We start from the raw sequence: 11,626 nt of genomic DNA, 5'->3' as shown, positions 1-11,626 counted from the left end.
CAGCCCCATTCGCTAGCAGGTTCACATTCTCCCTAGTCTACTTTTTGATACTGATGTTTTTAAAGAAGCCCTTCTTTCTGTGCTTGACATCCCTTGCCAGATTAAACGCCAAATGGGCCTTGGGCTTCCTAGTTGCATCCTTGCATAGGATCATAGAATGGTAAGGTTGGAAGGGACCTCTGGAGGTCATCTAGTCCAACCCTCAGCATAGCCCCATACGGGGATTGAACCCACGACCTTGGCATTGGCAGCACCACGCTCTAACCAACTGAGCTAAACCTGCCCCAATGCTTGGATGACATTTCTATATTGCTCCCAAGTGGCCTGTCCCTGCTTCCATATTCTGAGCACTTCATTTTTCAGTTTGACTTTAGCCAGGAATTCCTTGTTCATCAATGCATCCCCCTGAAACTTCATCATTAGGGCACTTAAAAATCACTCTGTATGATACGGTTTCTCTGCTGTCTAGAGATGAACTCCATTTTTTCTGTGGCTCAAGGAGGGAGGGAAAAAGAGAACTATTTCCCTTGCCTGTGCTCAGCCAGCCATCTGTATGGAGCTTGCAGAAATTTGAGACCTTTGGCTTTCGGCTGCCGGTGGCCCAGACGGCTCACCAGAGTCAATTTTCGGGATAAGAACAGAGTGATTACAAAAGCGTGGTTAACAATCCTTCCAATTTGCTCCACTTARTATCTCCTTAGGAAACTAGAGAAGGAACAGTGTTTATTTCATTTTCTGACTTTTAGTTTGGTTCATTTCTTATTATCTTTTAGAAGCAATGAATTCTAAGGGTGGACTTCAATGTAGGAAGAGTGTCAGTTTGGCAATGCCAGATAGGGAAGATACAGGGATCTGTGAAGCAGCAGAAGCAGAAAAATCAGAATCAGTATCAAAACGTAAAACGTAGCTTTGGCACAATCTCAGTGACAAACGGACTGGAGTGGACCAGTAAATAACACACGGCAATAGCAAAAAAGGCCATTTGCATGTGCGCTTACCTGATATAACACCAATGGCAGTGCAGGAATGCTTGTGCACACCAGCTGGAAACCCGCAAAGCAGCCCGCGCTCACAGACCTCCACCCGGTCCTGTCGAAGGCAAATGGCACAGCCATGGCAGCTCCTGGCCGTACAGAGTCACTTTTAATTCAATTACATTTTCCATTACCAAGGAAATAAATGTGGGAGGAAACAAAGGACAGACACAGAGGCAAGGAAGCAGAAGATATATGCTTTCTGTGTCCCATTTGGCTCCGTAGGGCTTTAGAAGGACCGTCGTATATCATGACATTTATTATTTCTGTCATGTACTGCGATGAGAAGTCCATTACAATATCGATCACTTTACTCTGCTTGACTCTACACTGTGTAATACTCAGCATAGCTGAAAAGTGACTTAGAAATAGCTGTACAGAGAGGACTGAGGCAGAAATCAGAGTCAGCGTAGTTTCCCTTGATAAAATTCTCTTTTTAGTAACCTTTGACAAAGCTCGGGAAATGGCACTTTAAATAGTGCTGAAGCCACAGGACAGTTGCACAGTCAAGCAGTCAGGTGTTACAGGCAGAATTAAGATTTCTTATGCAACCTTAATTGACACGTTGACGTAATGATTCAACCTTCAGCTATATTGCCACACGGCTGCCACATAATCCGTTCATAGGATGCCTCCTCCAGTCGATAATTTCGGCCTCCTAGGGCCAAATTTCTAAAAGGCATCGAAGCACTTACCCTTGTTTGAAATCAAAAAGTGATACGCAATTTCAAACCTGAAAATACAAGTCTTTCAACTTAACCTGAAACAGCTACTAGTTAGTTACAATAATCAGGCTGGGGCAAAAAGGAGTTGCACAGTGAGCCCAAGATAGTTATCATTACTATAACATTCATTTGCTTTAATGTTCATTTGCTTTAAATGACTGTTACTGCTGCCAACACCTTAGCATCCACTTCGCTTAATTTTGGAGCACTACAATTTCTTTTGTAGACACTCTGCAACTTGCTTTAAAGAACATTAAAATTTTGCATAAAATACAAGTTCTGTAAAAACAAGCTAAAATTAAGGCTGATGAAGCATTTTGTTACGTTTTTAAAAGAGTAAAATAGAAACACTGCTTTATTTTCAAAAAAATCAGATTCTCCTTACCTTCAGTAACAGATAAACCAGTTTATTTCCCGACTAACGTCTTGTCTCTCTCATGAATAGTGCAACACCCTCTTTGGATGCCAGCAAGCAAGTAGAAGCAAATTCTCTGCATAAAATGCTTGTCGTCACAGTTGGTTATTGAGCAGCTCACCTTGACCTGTACCCAGTGTGGAAGGAAACATGGTACCTGGCAGCAAGAACAGAGCATTACCTGCTGGAAGCACTATCGGCAAGAGCAGTGTCCTCTAAACTGTTGGAGCATGTCAGGGCTTCAGTCCAAACCATGCCTTAAACACTGACACATGCTACAGGCAGGAGCCGCCTTGCCCACAGGGTTGCTCTGGGAACACTTGTGCCTCAGGGTTATAATTTCCCTCTACTTCCAGGTAGTTTTGAAGCCAGTTTGGAGCAGATAAATGACCCTTATCTGTTTATTTTCTTACCTGAAGTCTTCTTTTCACCTCTGATCCTGTCATGAGGAGCCACTGGAAGTTCTCTCTAGCCTCCTTGTTTAATATGTTGTCCATTCTTTAGTACACTATTCATATAATGTCCATTTACTGTATTACTCCATCCCATACCTTGCCTGTAACACATGAGATATGCAGAGCTGTGCGATGGTCTGCACCAGAAGATCCTTCAACATTGGAGAAGGTAGCATTCTGGGAGGAAAGCTAAGGGAGGCCAATGGCTGGGTCTACATGCCAATGACAGAGCATGATGGTACTGCTCCATCTCTTCTATAGGCAGGTATATAGCTTTTAAGGTATCCTTCTCATGTTAAGACCCTATTTCAGAGTTTCATCCCTAAAAAAGGGTCATGATAGACAAGCCAGCATGTTCAAAAGGAAGGCACTCAGGATTATATAGTGACGGGAATCAAAATTATATATGTAATTTATGCCAGGTTTTAGCATCGCAACAGTAGAGCTTGAGATAGCCTGAAGTTTGTCAGCTTTTTTCTTTTTTTTTTCTTTTTTCTTAAATATTCTAAAGGCCATAAGAGCAGACAAAGAATTTAAACATTTGGTATGAATGATCAAGCCTTGAGTATGGGATAATCAGCTCTAACTTAGAATTAATACAACAAAAGGTACCTGAGTTAAGGTCCCTTTTAAAAAATGACATCAGAATTGCACAGCTACTTTTCATGCACATAGCTGAGGTTCGGATATGGCTCTACTCATCCCCAGATGGACCATACTGCTCTAGATCTCATCTATCGGTTTGCTATAATAACCAATGAAAGTTGGATTTTAGTGGTGACTTGGACCACATCAACAAGGCTCGGATTAACATATCTATTAGGATCTAGGCTCCGCACGTAACCAGAGTGAAATGTTAAGAGTAACTGGTTTAGCACGGAGCCATTTTGGGGAGGGAGAGAGGAAAGAAGACAGGATACAGGAAAAACACTTCTTCCATTTGAGTTATACGACCTGAAGTAGGGATGAAGGGCAAGAGTTGTCCCTCTGCTCACCCACCTTTACACTGAAAATGGCTTAGGGGCACATCTTGAAAAATAGGGATGTTTGTCCCACATAAAAATCATGGAAAATAGTATCCTGAACATTTTCACTAGGTCTTTCTAGTATTCAGGTAAATCTTTATCAAATATGAGGATCTCTGCTCCTTAAGCTGGATGTAATCAGCAGATACCCTAATTTCTAGCAGCCTCTGTATTATGCATGCTTGCATGCCATGCAATGTTTAGATCGAGCGTCTTCTCAGTTCTCCCAGTAGCCATTTCCTCTCCAGGAACCCTAAACCCAGGTAATGTCTTATGCTCAGGTTACTCTCTGCCTGCACCGTTTTTGCCTGGGAAAAATGACCCTCTCTGTGCAACAGGTGTTATTTCAACATGCTCTTAAAATCAACATCCTTTGAAGCTTTCTGTGCCCTGCTGGTTGAACCACAGGGCTGGAGCGGAAGGAGTGGTGAGAGGCTGGRTTTGATGGGGCTGAGGTGACTCAGGAAACAACATTGCAACGAAGAACACAGCTGGTCATGTGCACATGAAGCTGGCAAGACTGTCCTACAYGTAGCCATTTCAGCTCCCCTGCCCCAGTGATGCCAGACATCCCTGCCCCACAGGCTTTTCTAAAACACTTCCTATGGAAATACCATTTGCTGCCCTGCCCTGCTTTTAAGTTGGCTGCTCCTCCACTTGTTAAACCCACTGAACTTGGTCAGAAATGGTGCTCTGCAGCAGGGCAGACGTGCCTGAGCAGTGCTGACCACATACAGTCAATCCTGGCCTCCGGCAGCAAGGGAGACCAGAGAGATGGAAGAGAAAACACGACACTCCACATAAACTAGCATGTTCTAATAGTTACTCATCACATCTACTTCTTAAGCCGCCCAAGTTTTAAAATATTCTCCCCACATGCCCTGTGGCTCCCACTGGCTCTGAAAGGGCAGAGCTAAGGCCATGGGGTGGGGCCACATGGCACACACTTGCCAAATTCCTGATTTTCCAYTATTTGTTGTATCTCTTTTGTCTCTACAGCCTCCCTTGCAGAGTTTGACCGTTAGGTTCATATGATGTTCTGGAAGCATGTGGGACATTGTCCATCAGCTATAACTTTGGACTAATGTTCTGGGTGCAAACTCCAGCAGAGAGGTTTCCTGGTCTCAGAGCTCTCTGTTCCCATTTCAAGATCAACAGCACCATCTAGTGACCCACAAAATCAGCTTCCCACATAGCTGTCTGCCTTGTCTCACACATTTTGCATGATCTTCCAGGCTTGCCAAATCAGGTTTGTGAGTCTGCTCCTATCTACGCTTYAAACGCTAGAGGGTCACTTATCAGAAGGTTTTGAGTGGTGGAGGCTGAGGGCACTCAGCCCCAGCCCCGCAACCTCTGAGCTGCCTGGATGGGATGATCAAAATTAACTTTCAGTCTAAGAAACATCCCTGCGCTGTGTACCAGACCCTATTTGGCTCAGTCAGTGAAAGTCTTTTCAGCCTTCCTGGACACCCATCACAGCTTCCACGTTCAAAACAGATCTGTTCAGGGAAATAAAATAATCCTCTCTTCCCCATTCCCTGGGTTCTCTACTGTATTTCACTTTGCTCGCATGTTGTTTAAGCCATGTGACACAAGACACCAAACACTTTTATCTCCAAGTTTCCGATGGCATATGTAGCTGATGACACAGATGTCAAGAGAGTCAAAACCACGGCCAACATCATTTTCTAGTCTCTCAGCTTAGAACAATAAGCAGACAGGCAGCTCCCCATTTCCAGCATGTAATGAGCCCCTTTCCCTCTCATCCCCCCACACCACCAAAAAAAAAAGGGCGGGCTCCACAAAAAAACTACAGCCCTGCAGGATCCACAAATAAATCTGGATCAGCCCATGCTTCCTTACTATTCCCAGCTTCTGCACAGCTGCATTTCACTCTCTCTGCAGCAGTCTCCAGGACAGCTGCACTGGCTATGAAAACGGAATGAAGTCTAGCAGATGGCAGTATCATTTCTGGCCTCTTTTTTGTTGGTTTGGAAGTAGGACAATGCACAAATTTCAACCCTGCTTCATTTCACTACCACAGTTTTTCAATTCCTCGACTCTTCACCAGCGCACCTAATAGCCAAAGGATGCTACAGGGAAGTAAAGAAAAGCACCCCAATTCTCTGGCTACTGACAGCCAGGAGTTCTTATGGCCCAAGGAGCTCCTCCAAAGTCCAAGTCACAGCCAGGTAAGCCATACTATATTAGATATGTAGCTCTTGTATTTCTATTTGTTCACTAGGTTAAAATGGGTCTGTATTGCCAACTTATGATAGAAGGAAATATCATTATTATACTGTATGAACACAGGGTACACCCCCRTCTTGACTACTATAGATATCAATAGTCCTGTCATGTGAAAAAGGACATAATAGAAGTCTATACCATCACAAGAAGCACAGAGAATGAGAAACAATTGTTTGCTGTCTCTTCTAATGCAAGCAATAGAGGGCATAAAATAGAGCTTGTAGGCGACAGATTCAAAAAAAAAGAAAGGAGGTAAATCTTCACTCAGCACATCGCTGAACTGCAGAAGTCCTTCCCACAGGATGTTGTGGACACCAGAATTTTACACGCATGGGATACACTCATGGGAAGAGAAAAATCAGCCGAGGCATGGTAAACGAAAGACACCATTCTCTGGCTCAGCAAGTCCTTGAACTGCTTAGGAAGATATTGTGGGGAAAGACTACTGTAAGCTTGACCTGTTCTCGTTCATTCCTTTCAGTTACTGTTGGCAACTAACAGCAGGCTTGCTGAGTATTTCATCTGATCCAAGTGAGCARGAAGGCAAGGGACTCTCCACATGGAATTCTAGATATTCCAGTGAAACCTGGACCTCAGCAGCTCTTCAGTCCAGGTTGTCCTCTAACCCAGTATTCAGTACAGTACTGTTTACAAGAAACCGGTCCAGAATCAGGTTCAGTTTCAAGGGTGAGCAGATGCTAAAGTCTTTTAGTGTGGTTTCAGCTCTAGCAGTAAAGGTGCAGAGTATTCTGACTGGCCATTTCTGTTCTGGCCTAGCTATCTCCAACACTCCCACATATGGAGGACTGTTAAGTTTTGTTTTCTTTCTTTTATGTCTGGCACTCCTACATGCTTGTATAATCACTTAAATGGGAAACCTACTTTAGAGGAAGTCTCTAGGTTTTACTGCTAGAGGTAATTTGCAGCAGATAGTAGATCAGGATGGAAAGATGACAAAATATTCACAAAATCATCTTAATGCTTATCTTACAGCTCCATTTTCTAGTGGAGAAAACTTATCTTCAGAGCAATTACATACAATGGTAAAGTTACTTCACAAGTCCTTTGACTCCTAAATGAGGAAGTAAAACCAGATGGACCTCTTGTGTGGTTCTCTATATTTCGCACACCTGATGGAAGCTCTGATCAGCAGTAGTACMTTCTCAAGCAGTGCAGCCTTTAAAATGCAGGTGATGATAGGTTTGCCAGTGGTTGGGGTCCCATAGGGTGTTAGCTCTCAAAAGAATGTAGAACTTTCTTTACAATAAATAGGATTTCCAGGTTCCTCAGGAAGAGAGAGATGATTTTTCAATACTTCTTCCATTTCTTCCAGAATCTGGAAGCCTGAACACAGATAGCAACCTCAAAATGACAGCTTTCACCTGTCTTGCACTGCACTTCTCAGGCTTTGTTCTTTATTTTTAATTCTCTAACAAGTAGCTGCTGAGCTCTTTGCCTCTGCTGCCAACATCTTTGCTTTGTTGCCTTGAATAAAACCATTAGCTGTTCTTCTACAGCCAAATGTACTGCAAACATATGAGCAGCTTCCTGATGCTGCCTGGTTTGCAACCAGGTTAGTCTCACCAATTTCATTTATACTTTTTTTTGTTGTGATTTTTAACATTTAATTACCAAGCAACCCTCTTTAGTCACTTTTAACTTATCATCTGCCAGTTCTGTCACCTCAGCAAGAGCCACAAACTCCATCAGGTTCTTTGCCAGCAGGGCTGCAAGGTGGAAAAGTCTGTCCTAGGAACATTGTTAATAGTGAGCTGTTGACAGGTCAATTAGCCCTTGGCACTCTTAATGCAAGCACCGTCAGCATGCTGTCACTGCACCACACTCCCTTGGAGGATGGTTTGTCACTCCTGTACGTTCCTGTCTAGCAAGTAAGCTTGGCAGGTGACAGGGCCACCTCCCAAGTGCCTGGGCACAGGTTAGGAAGGAGGCACGCTGCTATACCATAGCTGAGCACACCAGGCAGAAGGAATACCCCTTTGAGAAGGAGCTCCACAAGGTCCACCATGGTGTCCCTCCATGATAAAGGCACCCACCAACAGGTTGCACCAGCCCAATCTAAAAGGAAGGCACAGCACACCACAGCAAACCCATGATGTATCCCCATCCATGCGCAGTGCTGGGGCAGCTTAGCAAGTCTCGGACACCTGCTCACTGGACGTAACATACCTTATTGCCATGCACGGCCAGGCATCAGAGGCCACTGCAGAGCTGCTGTACTTCTGTTGGTCCTCCCCCCAGCACAGCTGCCAAACACTTTTCCCTATAGTTGTAGTTCACAGAAGGCTGCAGAGCTTGTGGCTGGTAGAGGCTTCACTGTTTGACCCTAGAGTTTGATTTCTGAGATATAGAGTCATATATTTGCAGGCCTATGTTTCCAAAACTAATGCATTTTTGTAAAGAAAAATAAAAAAGAAAAAAAAAAGTTACTTCATGCAATGAAATGGAGGATCAGGTTCTTAGCTGATATAAATGATGTCATTAGTCAGTGGCAGAGAGAATCTCACTCTCCCAGTAGTAGGAATTCACTGAAGTCAGTGGGGATACAGCAGGARTTAGTTTACTTATTTCTTCTTAGTACATTGGCAATCCTAGATTAAATTTTGCAGCCACATTCATGCACTGAGACTCACTGACTTCAGCAGCACTACACTGAGGTGAGCATTGCTGCTTAATCAAGTCACTTCACTCCAACACCAGTAAGGAAATAAACTCGAATATAGATTTTTTTTTTTTAGTCAATGGCAACATGAAACTATTTTAGTTACAGTTTTGGGCACAGATTTTGCCAGAAAAAAAGCAGAGTTGTTGTTAGCTAACTAATGTGAAATCTAGGAGCTCTCACAGTACTTGAGGTAAGCTCATGTCAACGTGTTTGCAGGATCAGGACTCACATTTGAATGTGATGTCACCTCACGAAAAACAGCAAGCAACAGGGACAAATAAATGTAAGCTGTTAAAATCAGGTGTATATTTGCCAGAGCTAAGAGGAACTATGAGCAAATCCGATGCATTAGAGAAATATGTACACCAGGGGGCACTGTGAAATTACATATGTCAAAGTGAGAATTTATTAAGTTATCGGGGCTGGGAAAAGAAGATCTAGATACCAGGTGGATCTGGRGGATTTTAACCCGCAGGCAAATGATTTTAACCTTAGTGCTATAATGTAAGAGTGACACTAAAATATTAAGACCTGTAGATAAGAGATTGTACTGCAGAAACTGGGTATTTAGTTAACAAAACATTTTTTGAAGTCTCAAAATCAGCGTCAGTCTTTGCAGAGCCTAAYGCTTTTGGCTTGATTTACCATTCACTTAAGAAGGTGCGACTTATCAGCAGCTTTGCTGGACTCAAACCCGTTTAATCAACGTTAAATCTGGCCTTCTGTGTTTCTTAAACTGCTGCGTACTCTTCCTGTAGTTTCCTGCAAAAACCTGACTTCACAGTGCCATCATCTTCCCTGGACAGATGGGGAAATAGTCACCCACGTCGGGTGGGAAACRTCAGAAAATTCCTTTGGGTGAAAGGCTCTGTGGTTTCCAGCAGCCCTGAAGAAATGAATGACCAYGACTGCAGGAGCTGCCCGGCCTGAGCCTTCGCCGGCAGTCTTGCCTCGGGAAAGCAAAGGCAAGTACGCATCAGACTGGATTAGCTCCCTAAAGCCAGCGCTTCTAGCCCTTAGAGACGYCCGCTGGGGCACGCTTGTGTTGCCGCTCCCAGCTCCGTGGACAGATTTCTCTATCGTTATGAGTACAACGTCTTTCACCAGCACTGGTGTTTAAGATGTTCTGCTTGTGCTCTGACAAGCTAACCAAGTAACACCAAAAAAAAAAAGGAGATGCCAAACAAACATAGAAAACAAACCTAAAAAAGGGGAAATCTGAAAGAAGGTGGGGGACTGAGCAGTGGGTTCAGTGGAGTCCTGGACCAGATCTAATCACACGTGTGCATCCTGGAGGTGCAAGGACCTCTTTAAGTCAGTCCAAGGATCCCAGCTCAATAACAGAGAGATGGATAATAGCATTTGAACACTATCTCCTCCAATTCAATTGTATTGATTTATTACCTGTCCAATGAAGCCATCGAGTGTACAAAATGGTTAATCTTATATTTTTTTCTACTATCCTCTGAGAGGAGCAAAGTTGTAAACACTGCTCCATGCAAGCGTGGAGGTGGGGGATGCTTGCCTCTTTTTCAAGGCAGATGCTCCGGCCCRTTTGTGCCAAGCTAATCCCATTTTAGCTCCAGCAGAGGCCCTTCCCATGCAGGGCTCCCACTGCAAAGATGCTCAGCCTCAACATTTCAAACTGGATTACAAGTGCCACTGGTATCACCACGCCAACACAACCTCAAGGACCCGAAGTGCCGGCCAGGCTGCATGCTGTGTTTTCATGTAGGCATCAGCATCACCAGCAGCTCAGCTTAGGACGTGGCCATCTCTTGCAGCCTCGTGTGCCTTGGGAGATGCACCCAGCACCTTGGCCGTGGCTTTGCCATCCCAGCATGGACACCCAGAGTCAAGGCTGCAGTTGGTCAGACCTGTTGACCAAAGCCCATTGGCCCAGCCGGCTTGCTCTGCTTAACCTAAGGCCAAGCTTGACACATCTAAGTGAGGCGAACAGTATTTCCTCCTAAACAAGATTTAAACTCATGGGAAATGTTGTTATTTGGAACTCACCGCTCCAAACCAGCAAGTTGCCCAAAGGGCATGAGCGAGGCCCTGGATCCTGCACTGGCCGGCTAGGAGAGAAGGAAACCGATTTATTTTAAAAAAGTATTTTCTTTCAAAACGTACATTTGCAATTAAAGTCTAAGTATGCTGTATATTTTATTAATGATGTGGGATAGTGAGGCATTTTAAAGCTCTCTTTTGTTTTGATGATTTTTTTGGAGGAGGGGAAGGAATTGAAATGGAAAGCTTCACACTTATAATTTCAAAAATTTGGCTTATATTTTAGGTTCTGGTAACATGCAATTACAGGCACTTAGAAAGAATTCCCTTTTTTATACTATGCCCTAGAGCATAAAATTAAGAGGCCAATTCAGGCTTTGTACTGCTTTCAGAGGCAGTTTGCCTCAGCATAGATCAACATGGAGACTGTCTGTCGCCTTTCTATTGAATTAGGTCTATATTTTTGACAAGTATGGCAGCAGTATCATCACTTTAATCACCAACAATCCATTGTGTCTCTTTATGCTAATAAATAAAACATTCTGTGTTAAATATTTCCCAGTAAGCACTCGAAGACCTGCAATCACCTTCCCTTCTATACGTCCCCAAGTAAAATAATCTAATGGTAATAAAATCAAATGATGTCTAGGAGTTTTATAGACAACTAATAGCAGTTATTGCAAAGTGCACATCAGATACCAATTGAAGGTTACATTTCTCTTTAATATAATATGGTATGCATATTTCACTAGCTGTCTCATTATATCAAATAAACTTAACAATATGGTGATATAGGTCAAAAACTTAGTAAGTTCTTTTAGGAAGGGCTTTTAAGCAAGAAAAGTTTTACCGGAGTTCTTTCTTAAGAGAGGGAGTYGCTGGAACCTGGATACCAAACGTATTGGAAAATCATCAGAAGTCACATCCCAACTGCAAAAGCAGCCTGCTGCCCCCTCCCTGTGCACCGCTTCCCATGCGCCAGCGCTTACTCAAGGGACTGGTCGTGGCAGGGCCTCACCAATCCTCAYG

General features: G+C 43.6%; 1 non-coding gene across 1 annotated transcript; it reads right to left on the bottom strand.

The window, feature by feature from the left end:
* Positions 1-209: 209 nt before the first annotated feature.
* Positions 210-280, bottom strand: TRNAG-GCC (transfer RNA glycine (anticodon GCC)). Its single transcript has one exon. It is a non-coding gene; the product is annotated as a tRNA-Gly (tRNA).
* Positions 281-11,626: the final 11,346 nt, after the last annotated feature.

This window comes from Rhea americana, unplaced genomic scaffold, assembly GCF_003343005.1.
Source record: "Rhea americana isolate MKP2758 unplaced genomic scaffold, rheAme1 scaffold_318, whole genome shotgun sequence".
NCBI classification, from domain to species: domain Eukaryota; kingdom Metazoa; phylum Chordata; class Aves; order Rheiformes; family Rheidae; genus Rhea; species Rhea americana.
Note: the sequence above shows the minus strand (reverse complement) of the source record. Positions and strands in the feature narration are given on the sequence as shown.